General features: G+C 36.2%; 1 pseudogene; it reads left to right on the forward strand.

Annotated features, from left to right (window-relative positions):
• Window positions 1-2,664: 2,664 nt before the first annotated feature.
• LOC117080497 lies at window positions 2,665-9,168 on the forward strand (annotated as a pseudogene).
• Window positions 9,169-9,434: the final 266 nt, after the last annotated feature.

The raw sequence follows: 9,434 nt of genomic DNA on the forward strand, positions 1-9,434 counted from the left end.
ATAAATTAGAGTGTTAAAAAATGCCTAATTACCTTAAACTTATTTAATGCTATTATTTGTAACTCACATTATTGCTATACATTTTATAACATGAGGTTATTGTTGTTATTTAGTGTATTCCATAATTGTTCAATACATTTTTGAAGAATTTTAAATATCTAGTGTTTGTTGCAATAGATTTGTATGCATCATGAATATATAGAATTCACATTATAAAGCATTTATATGTAGGCATGTGTATATATATATGTATGTGAGTGTGTGTGAGTGTGTAATACATGTATTAATATCGGTACATTTAATTAATAAAAAAGAGATAATTACTGAATACTGTAAACGTTGTGCTTTCATAACCTTAAGCTTTTAGACTTGATTTTAAATTACTAAGACAATGATGAGATTAAAATGGTGATACTAAAGGAAATAAGAAGGCTCTCCAAAATATCCTAGCTTAGAAATCAAAACACAATTATTGAGTAGATAAATGTACAAGGCATAATTTGATACGTGATATTGGTTACCATTTAATTGTGGCTTAAATCAGATTAAACTATGAAAAATTCCTGGAAATAACACTGATGACCTCTGAAAAATATTTAGGACTCTAAGATTTTCACTTTTTACACTTAAATTCAGCAGTGTTTTTAAGTAAAAAAGAGTAAGGTAAAGGACTTCAAACTACCAGAGCAAAGATTACAGTTTGTATTAGTCAGGGTTCTCCAGAGAGACGGAATCATAGGACGTATATGTAACTATATATATACACACACACACATAGAAAATACTTACCATTGTGTGAATACTATGCAGCCATAAAAAAGAATGAGGTCATGTCCTTTGTAGGGACATGGATGAAGCTGGAAACCATAATTCTCAGCAAACTATCACAAGGACAGAAAACCAAACACCGCATGTTCTCACTCATAGGTGGGAATTGAACAATGAGAATACTTGGACACAGGGTGGGGAACACGACACACCAGGATCTGTCATGGGTGGGGGGAGCAAAGAGGGATAGCATTAGGAGATATACCTAATGTAAATGACGGGTTAACGGGTGCAGCACACCAACATGGCACATGTATGCATATGTAACAAATCTGCACGTTGTGCACATGTACCCTAGAATTTAAAGTATAATAAATAAACAAACAAATAAATAAATAAAAGAAAATACTTACCATTGTGTTACAATTGCCTATCGTATACCGTACAGCACATGCTGCACAGGTTTGTAGACTAGGAACAATATGCTATACTGTATACCATAGATGTGTAGTAGGCTATACCATCCAGGTTTATGTAAGTATAATTTACAATGTTCAAACAATAACAGAACTGCCAAATGCATTTCTCTGATCATATATCTGTCCTCATTCTACACATGACTTTACAGGGGAGGAAGTCTACTAGGGGAATTGGTTCCCTTGATTATGGAGTCTGAGAAATTGAATATAGGCTGTCGTTAAACTAGTGTCCTGGAGATACCAATATTCTGGCTGAGTTAGAATAAGCCTCAGGAGAGAGAGAAAAGTGTCTTCTCTCTGCCCTTTTTCTTCTATCTGAGCTACCAGCTGAGTGGATGGTGTCCACCCACATTGAGGGCTGCTGTTCCACACTCAGCTCGCCAACTCCTATGTCTCTCTGGAAACACCTTCACAGACTCACGCAGAAATCATGCTTCACCAAATCTCCACGTACTAGTTAATCCAGTCAAGTCGACACGTAAAATTAACCATAATACCATAGAAATATAATTATGCATATTTCAGGTTTAAAAAACTGACCAAATGTCAGTTCAGCATTTGAGTAGCCCAAGGAAGAGGACAATTTAATCCATTAAAAAAAAACCAGGCCGGGCGCGGTGGCTCAAGCCTGTAATCCAGCACTTTGGGAGGCCGAGACGGGTGGATCACGAGGTCAGGAGATCGAGACCATCCTGGTCTACACGGTGAAACCCCGTCTCTACTAAAATACAAAAAACTAGCCGGGCGAGATGGCGGGCGCCTGTAGTCCAGCTACTCGGGAGGCTGAGGCAGGAGAATGGCGTAAACCCAGGAGGTGGAGCTTGCATGAGCCGAGATCGCGCCACTGCACTCCAGCCTGGGCGACAGAGCGAGACCCCGTCTCAAAAAAAAAAAAAAAAACCAATATATTTTATTACTTATTTTCTCTCCTAGTGAACCTAGATTGGTTTATTGCTGTCTTTTTGTTTATTTGGTCCGTTGGTTTGTTTTGGGGTTGTTTTTGCTTTAAAGAGCTGGGCTTCTGGTTTCCTCTCTCTAGTAATACTGCATAGAGCCCTCTGACGATCTTCTCCTATTTTGTTAGTCAGTGTAGGTTTCCTACTCCTCTCCCATAGTCATTCAGTAGTTAATTGAAAGAGGAATAGGGACAACCATGATTTATTCCAGAACACGTAAGACTAAAACCCAAGTATCATATCCACATCCAGGGAATAGGTAATTGAATAGATTTGCATTATGTTATGGGCAGAAACTTGGAGTAGAAGGGGTTGTGAGTTATCTCGTCAGTAATGTCTGCTGTAAAGCCTCAAGACTCTCCTTGTATATGAATTTTTCATTTTTGTTACAGAGGAAATAGTTTGTTCCGCTTTAATGAGCACTGCTGAGAAGACAATATAGCTATCACATATCACCACATGTTGACAGATTTTCACCAACCCAGACCCCAAAATGACATGCTGCTGTTTCTTTTTCATAAACATGAATTCTGGAATCTTGCAAGTCTTCCAGAGGGTACTCACCTGCCCCATCTGCATGAACTACTTCATAGACCCAGTCACCATAGACTGTGGGCACACCTTTTGCAGGCCCTGTTTCTACCTCAGCTGGCAAGACTTCCCAATTCTTGCTCAGTGCTTTGAATGCATAAAGACAACACAGCACAGAAACCTCAAAACTAACATTCGTATGAAGAAGATGGCTTCCCTTGCCAGAAAAGCCAGTCTCTGGCTATTCCTGAGCTCTGAGGAGCAAATGTGTGGGACTCACAGGGAGATAAAGAAGATGTTCTGTGACGTGGTCAAGAGCCTGCTCTGTTTGCTGTGCTCCAGCTCTCAGGAGCACCGGATCACAGACACTGTCCCATTGAGTGGGCTGCTGAGGAACACTGAGTAAGTGATGTCTCTGAAGACCTGCTTCTATACAGGACACATAAAATTCTTTTAAGTCTATTTCCTTGGAGATTGGATGATGCCATCTCTGTGTCCCTTTAAGCATCTCTGTTACAAGGTTCCTTAGCTTTAAACTTCAGATTTGACAAACATGAAGATAAACAAAGCAAACGCTATTTTCTATGGGCTGATTTGTCTCATTCTGGGCCCCTTCGTATATCAAGAGTGTGAATCATACTTTGTCTTCATTGGTGCTCCAAGTCATGGCTCTTTTGCAGGAGAAGCTTCTAAAGGAAATGCAGTCTTTATGGGAAAAAGCTTGTGAAAATCACAGAAACCTGAACGTGGAAACCACAAGAACCAGATGCTAGAAGATTAGTCCTGTACTACTTTACCTTCTCCAAGAACTTATGGTGAACAAATGGGTGACTCTTAAAATAGGAACTTGATCTCAAACCGTAATGTTTCTGGAATTCAATAAAAAAGGAAAAAAACAGTTGAGAAAAAGTAACCTAATTTTTTGTGTAGGATAGTGTGACTCTTTCATAGGATTTCTAACCAAACCACAGATGTAACCCAAGCATGCTCATCTGTTTCCATACAAACCTATAGCAATACACCAAAAAATACTGGTTGGTGGCCATTTCACAGTGTTCCTCATGGGCTGCCTGGATAAATCTTGGGTACAAGAGTTATTGAGCAGTCATGGAAGTTTCAAGTGAAACTTCTGAGGCTGGGTCAGCATGAATTTGAATCCTGGTGGGCAAGCATATTTGGAAATGTGAGTTAAATTTCAGGCAAAAGGAGGAAAAGTGCAGATTTAGAGAAAGCATGAAATTAAGTATCTCAACTCATTAGTATTGAATAATGCATATTCAGTATGTGAAAACTGTAGGCTTGTGTCTTGATGAAGACATAAATATGCTAGAAATATGGGAACTAGTATTTAATATCAGGAGAACTTTAAGGACTTGAGAAGAATTCTAGAAATGATTTTCTCTTTGTGGATGTTTATCTTGAGGGTATGATATCTAATAATAATTCATTAATTTATTCTAATATTAATTCATTGAAAAATATTTTATGAGTACCTAGAGTATGTCAAATATCAACTTAGGAAATTAAGCAGTAAAGAAGAAAGAAAACATACAAATCTTATAATGGAAATGAGAGAAGTAAATGGTCACCATTCAGATATGTGAAGTACATGATGTGTTAGAGTGTAGTAGTGTCTTTGGAGAATAAACAAGCAGGAAAGTATAAAAGGAGAACAGAGAACAGGGACTGGGGATGAGGCTTTCAGTTTTAAATAGGGTGGTCAGAAAAAAGGCTAGTGGAAAAATTCACACTGTATGTATGATGTATACATACATCTTCCTGTTTGCTTTCCTCTTCTATATATACACACACACACAGAGATACATATATATATTCCTCATATATATCCCTATATACACATATACATAAAAACATATACATGAGGGAATATATATATATGTCAGTATGTATATGAGAAATGCACATATATGTGAAAATAATTCTAGGTGGAGAAAACAGCATGTACAATAATATTTCACTAGTGTTTATTTTGGGGGTTGAGGAACCACAAAGAAGCCCATGTTGCAGATTAGGGTGAGTGTGGAAGAGAATGAATGAAACCTTATTAGAATATGTTATGCTGGGTGAAATGCACTGAGCTGACAATGCTAATCTGAGGTCATTTCATCATTTCTCATATAACATTTTATATAATTTGCCCCAATTCTCAGAAGTAGAAATAACGGTTTTCTGTCTAGTCAATATAGCTCTATAGCTTAATTCTTAAGCAAAAACTTTGTTTTATTTCTAAAAAAAAGTGGTTTGGAAGAGAGAAATTCATTTTGACATAACTACCTTAGAAAACTTTTTATCATTTTATCTTTAATCAAGTAAATGTAACTGGGCAAAAACAACTAGTTGATATTAAAGTGGAACAAAAGGAGAGGAATAAAATTTTGTAGAATCTAAGAATTGGCAAGACTGAGAATTAAAATATTGGATGTTCAGATTACTAAGAGGAATCAGTGAAATTCAAGAGAAGATAAATAAATAGGTTTCTATTTTGACTAACTAATTGTCACTGCAGGATTATGTGAGTTTAAGGATAGAAGTAACCAGAGCTGAATTTCAGAAGATGCCTGCATTTCTCCATGACGAAGAGCAACATCAGTTGGAGAGGCTACAAAAGGAGGGCGAGGACATTTTTCAGCAACTCAATGATAGCAAAGCCAGAATTAAACAAAGGAGGAGGAAATTTTAACAGGAATGTATGCGGATCCAAAGCAAATTTGCCATAAAGCAGATGTGGAGCTACTCCAGGTACAGACTGACCATGGGGTATCAGGATGTGGAACATTCACACGCATGGATGTTTTTCTTCTCTCCTGAAATCTATCTCCCCCTTTACTTCCATGATTTGTTTCCAAAAACACATTTCCATAATCAATGCTAGTTTGTTGAGAGGTTACAGACTCTCCTAGTGATTCTACCAATCAAAAGGTCCCTCCTACTTTTTTTTTAACTCTATTTTATTTATTTATTTATTCATTTATTTACTTATTTATTTTATTATACTCTAAGTTCCAGGGTACATGTGCACAATGTGCAGGTTTGTTACATATGTATACCTCCTACTTTAACCACCAGCAACAAACCTTTGTGGAATGGTCAAGATAACAGCCCCCAAAATATTTCCCATCAAAAGTTAATGATATATTTAGGATTTTTGAAAGTATATAAAATAAGAAGTGATTCATTGACATTTAGGTTAATTTGGAGACACAGCATGATGGAGAAATTGGGGAATCTAGGATCGCCTTAGTATTATTTTGGGGTCCGCTCATTTTGGTAACAGGGCTTAGGGAAGATGTCTGAGTAGCTTCTTTATGGTTACAGCAGAGCATAAACTCTGTGGGCCTCCTCTCCCTTCACTTGTAGAGAGAATGTCTTCAAGACTTAGATTATATCAGAACATTAATTCATGACATATGATAGACTGGGATTTTCATTAGAAAAGAAATAGAAAATGCTTTCCAGGAGGAAAATAATATCTTCAGAAACTGCCTCCAAATCTCACACTGAACTTAGTGGAAGATGCATCTTGTGGAAAGCACTAAGCCTTTCTATTTTTTTTTACAAGCTTTTGGAGACATATTACACAGGTGAGTGTGTACCAAGATTTTAGCAGATGCTCTTTCAGTTTCCACAAATATCAAGCAGGACCTTTGATACTGAAGGCATAATTGATTCAGATATTGATACTACCTTGTCCTGGTTGTACTTTCTCCATCTCCCAACCCATGTGGTCACCTATTTTGTTGCCATACTCAGTGATTTTATTAGGCAGTTCAATGAAAGTTCTGCAAAACCAAAAAACAAAAAAGGAAAGAAAACAAAAAGTAAACATATGAAAGAAGAATAAAGAAAGTGAGCATCTCTATTCTTAATTTCCTTTTTATTGCTCAAATGCCTTCATGCCTGAATATTTGAAAGAGAAAGTGTTACATTTGCTACATGGCTACCAAGTGAACAAGGGGAAGCCAGAGACAAAAGGGTAAAGTATTTTAGCAGTGAAAAGTGTTGATGATTTCTTGTTCATATTTAATACATGATTCTGAAACAATAGATGAAACAAACTATTCAGAATGTTAGAACTGTGTAGGCCTCCAGAAAAACTCAGCTATGAAAGGCAGCTCTCCCTGCCTGGAGCAAGTTCAACACCCTGACCTTGAAAAGGAAGCAACAGATGCAGTGGTCTTCAAATAACGCCACTTTCCCGGACAGTGATTTCAGGGGAGCCTGGTGTGGTCTGGAACCAGAATTTCATCTTTGAATATTATCCCAGCCTTAAGACTAATGATCCTTACTAATTTGGAGCAATAAGAAGAAAGATTAGATTGAATTCTCACTCATAGACTTTTCTGTCCTGCTTGAAAATCAGGAATTGTGAATAAGAATGAACTTGAGAAAGAAAGGGATAATTTTGGAATTAGCAAATGAGTGGGTTAAAGGGATTCTCATTAAATGTCTTTTAAATAAAAGTAGCAATTTTTATTTATTTATTATTATTATTTTTTTTTGCTGTAGATGTGGTAACTTCATCTTTTCCTTGCAGGTATGAGTCCCTGCTGCTGCAAGTGCTCGAGCCTGTGAATCCAGAGCTCAGTGCAGGGCCCATCACTGGACTGCTGGACAGGCTCAATGGATTCAGAGGTGAGTGTCAGCCCATTGGTGGAATTCCCTGAATGTATCATTCCTTGTTACAGTCATATGGGTAGTAGTTTACCCTGCATCAAATTTTTCTTTCTTTTCAGAAGTAAGTGAACAATATGACTATGCAACCCTTTTATATCTGTGTTTCTATTTATAGTCCAATTTATAACATGAAGAGAAAAACAGTGAAAAACAAATATGTTCTGGGCTCACATGTATTGAGTTATATATTGGGTAAAATGGATGACATAAGAAATAAAAAATGGAATAAATGGAACAATGTTCAGATGGAAGCTTAATTATCCAATGTTACATAAAAATTTTATATTACTGTATTTTATTTGAATTGTTAAAAAACATATCTTTTAAGGAATAGAGTTCACTGGAGTTTGTTGGAGTATTGGTATTTTCTTACTATATATATTATTCATATAATGTAAAAATTTGACTTAATGTGCAAAAAAGAAGAAATTATTTTGTAAATAAGAAGTAAAAATAGAAACAATAATTTCAGTTTAGTTACAACATGAAGAGCTATGTGTAAAATCTAAAAATCAGTTTCAGTCCACAGCTAGCAGGGAAGACCACAAAGTGACTGGTAAAAGGTTTTTCAAAACTCTGCCTTAAGTTACCATTTATAATGTGGACATATGGACTTTTACACAGTTATTTAGAACAGTGCTTGAGTAAGTGAAAATCTTCACATTGTTGCCAAAATTATGTCAGGAGTATTTAAGAACAAGAAATATGAACTTGATAACTAAAGGGCATTCAGGGCATATAATATTTCACTTTCACTTTGTAAATTGGATTAAAAGAGGTTGATCTTACATTTGACTCTCAATTTTTGAGTTTTCAATAAATTTTCACTATCTGCTTTTAGGGTTTTGTTTTTCCTGCAGAGAATACTAATCATTCTTATAATTTATTAGCTGTTACAATCAAAATTGTCCTTGTTCTTGTAACTTCAGATTTCTTGCTAAAGTAAATTCTTGGTAGAACAACTTTTCCCTCAAGAATTCTAATTTCTATTATTTACACGTCTATACTTTTACTTTTTACTTTTTGCAATGGATATTACTCTGCATCACAAAAGAGCCAATAGTCATATCTTCCTGTATGGAGATTTGAGAAGCATGAATGTTGGATGTGACCGTCAAAATGATCCCCATATCACTGCAACACCTGGATGTTTTCTTGTGTGGGGTGCTCAGACTTTCACATCTGGCAAATATTACTGGGAAGTTCATGTGGCGGACTCTTGGAATTGGGCTTTTGGAGTCTGTAATAATTACTGAAAAGAAAAGAGTCAGAATGATAAGACAGATTAAGAGGAGGAACTCTTTCTTCTTGGATGTGTTAAGGAGGACGTTCACTGCAGTCTCTTTACTACCTACCCACTAATGGTGCTTTAAGTCCCAAGACCTACCAGACAAGTAGGAGTATTCCTGGATTGTGAAGGTAGAACCATGAGCTTTGTTGATATTGATAAAAGTTCCCTTATATACACCATCCCCAATTGCTCCTTCTCACCTCCTCTCAGGCCTGTCTTTTGCTGTAGTTACTTCTGACCAGAGACAAGTCAGAAATGAGTCTATAGGCTGTGGGAACCTGTTTATCCCAGAAAGTTCTCTTTTTGGCACTTCATCAAACAGGACTAATAAGTCATTAATTTCATGAAGTTTAAAGAGATGATTTTAAGACCTGAGCATGGAGTAATGTTACCTTGTCTGCTCTGGTAAAAATAAACCAGGGAGAAAAAACTGGAAAGTTCCTGGTTCAGACATGGAATTTAGGATTTAGAATTCCAAGAGAAACTACAGAAACATTTTCTATTACTGAAAATTAAGAACTTTCATTACATTAATGAAGAGGTATTCATTTTCTCTAGAAAACAATAAGAAAACTATTATTAAACTTTTAAATTGCAAATATTAAAAAATGATGATGTCCAATGTTGATGGTACAATATGTGGGGAAAGACCTTTTATTTTTGAGACAAGGTCTTACTGTGTTGCCCTGGATGGAATGCAGTGGAATGATCACA

This window comes from Trachypithecus francoisi, unplaced genomic scaffold (assembly GCF_009764315.1).
Source record: "Trachypithecus francoisi isolate TF-2019V2 unplaced genomic scaffold, Tfra_2.0 Lachesis_group8, whole genome shotgun sequence".
Taxonomy (NCBI): domain Eukaryota; kingdom Metazoa; phylum Chordata; class Mammalia; order Primates; family Cercopithecidae; genus Trachypithecus; species Trachypithecus francoisi.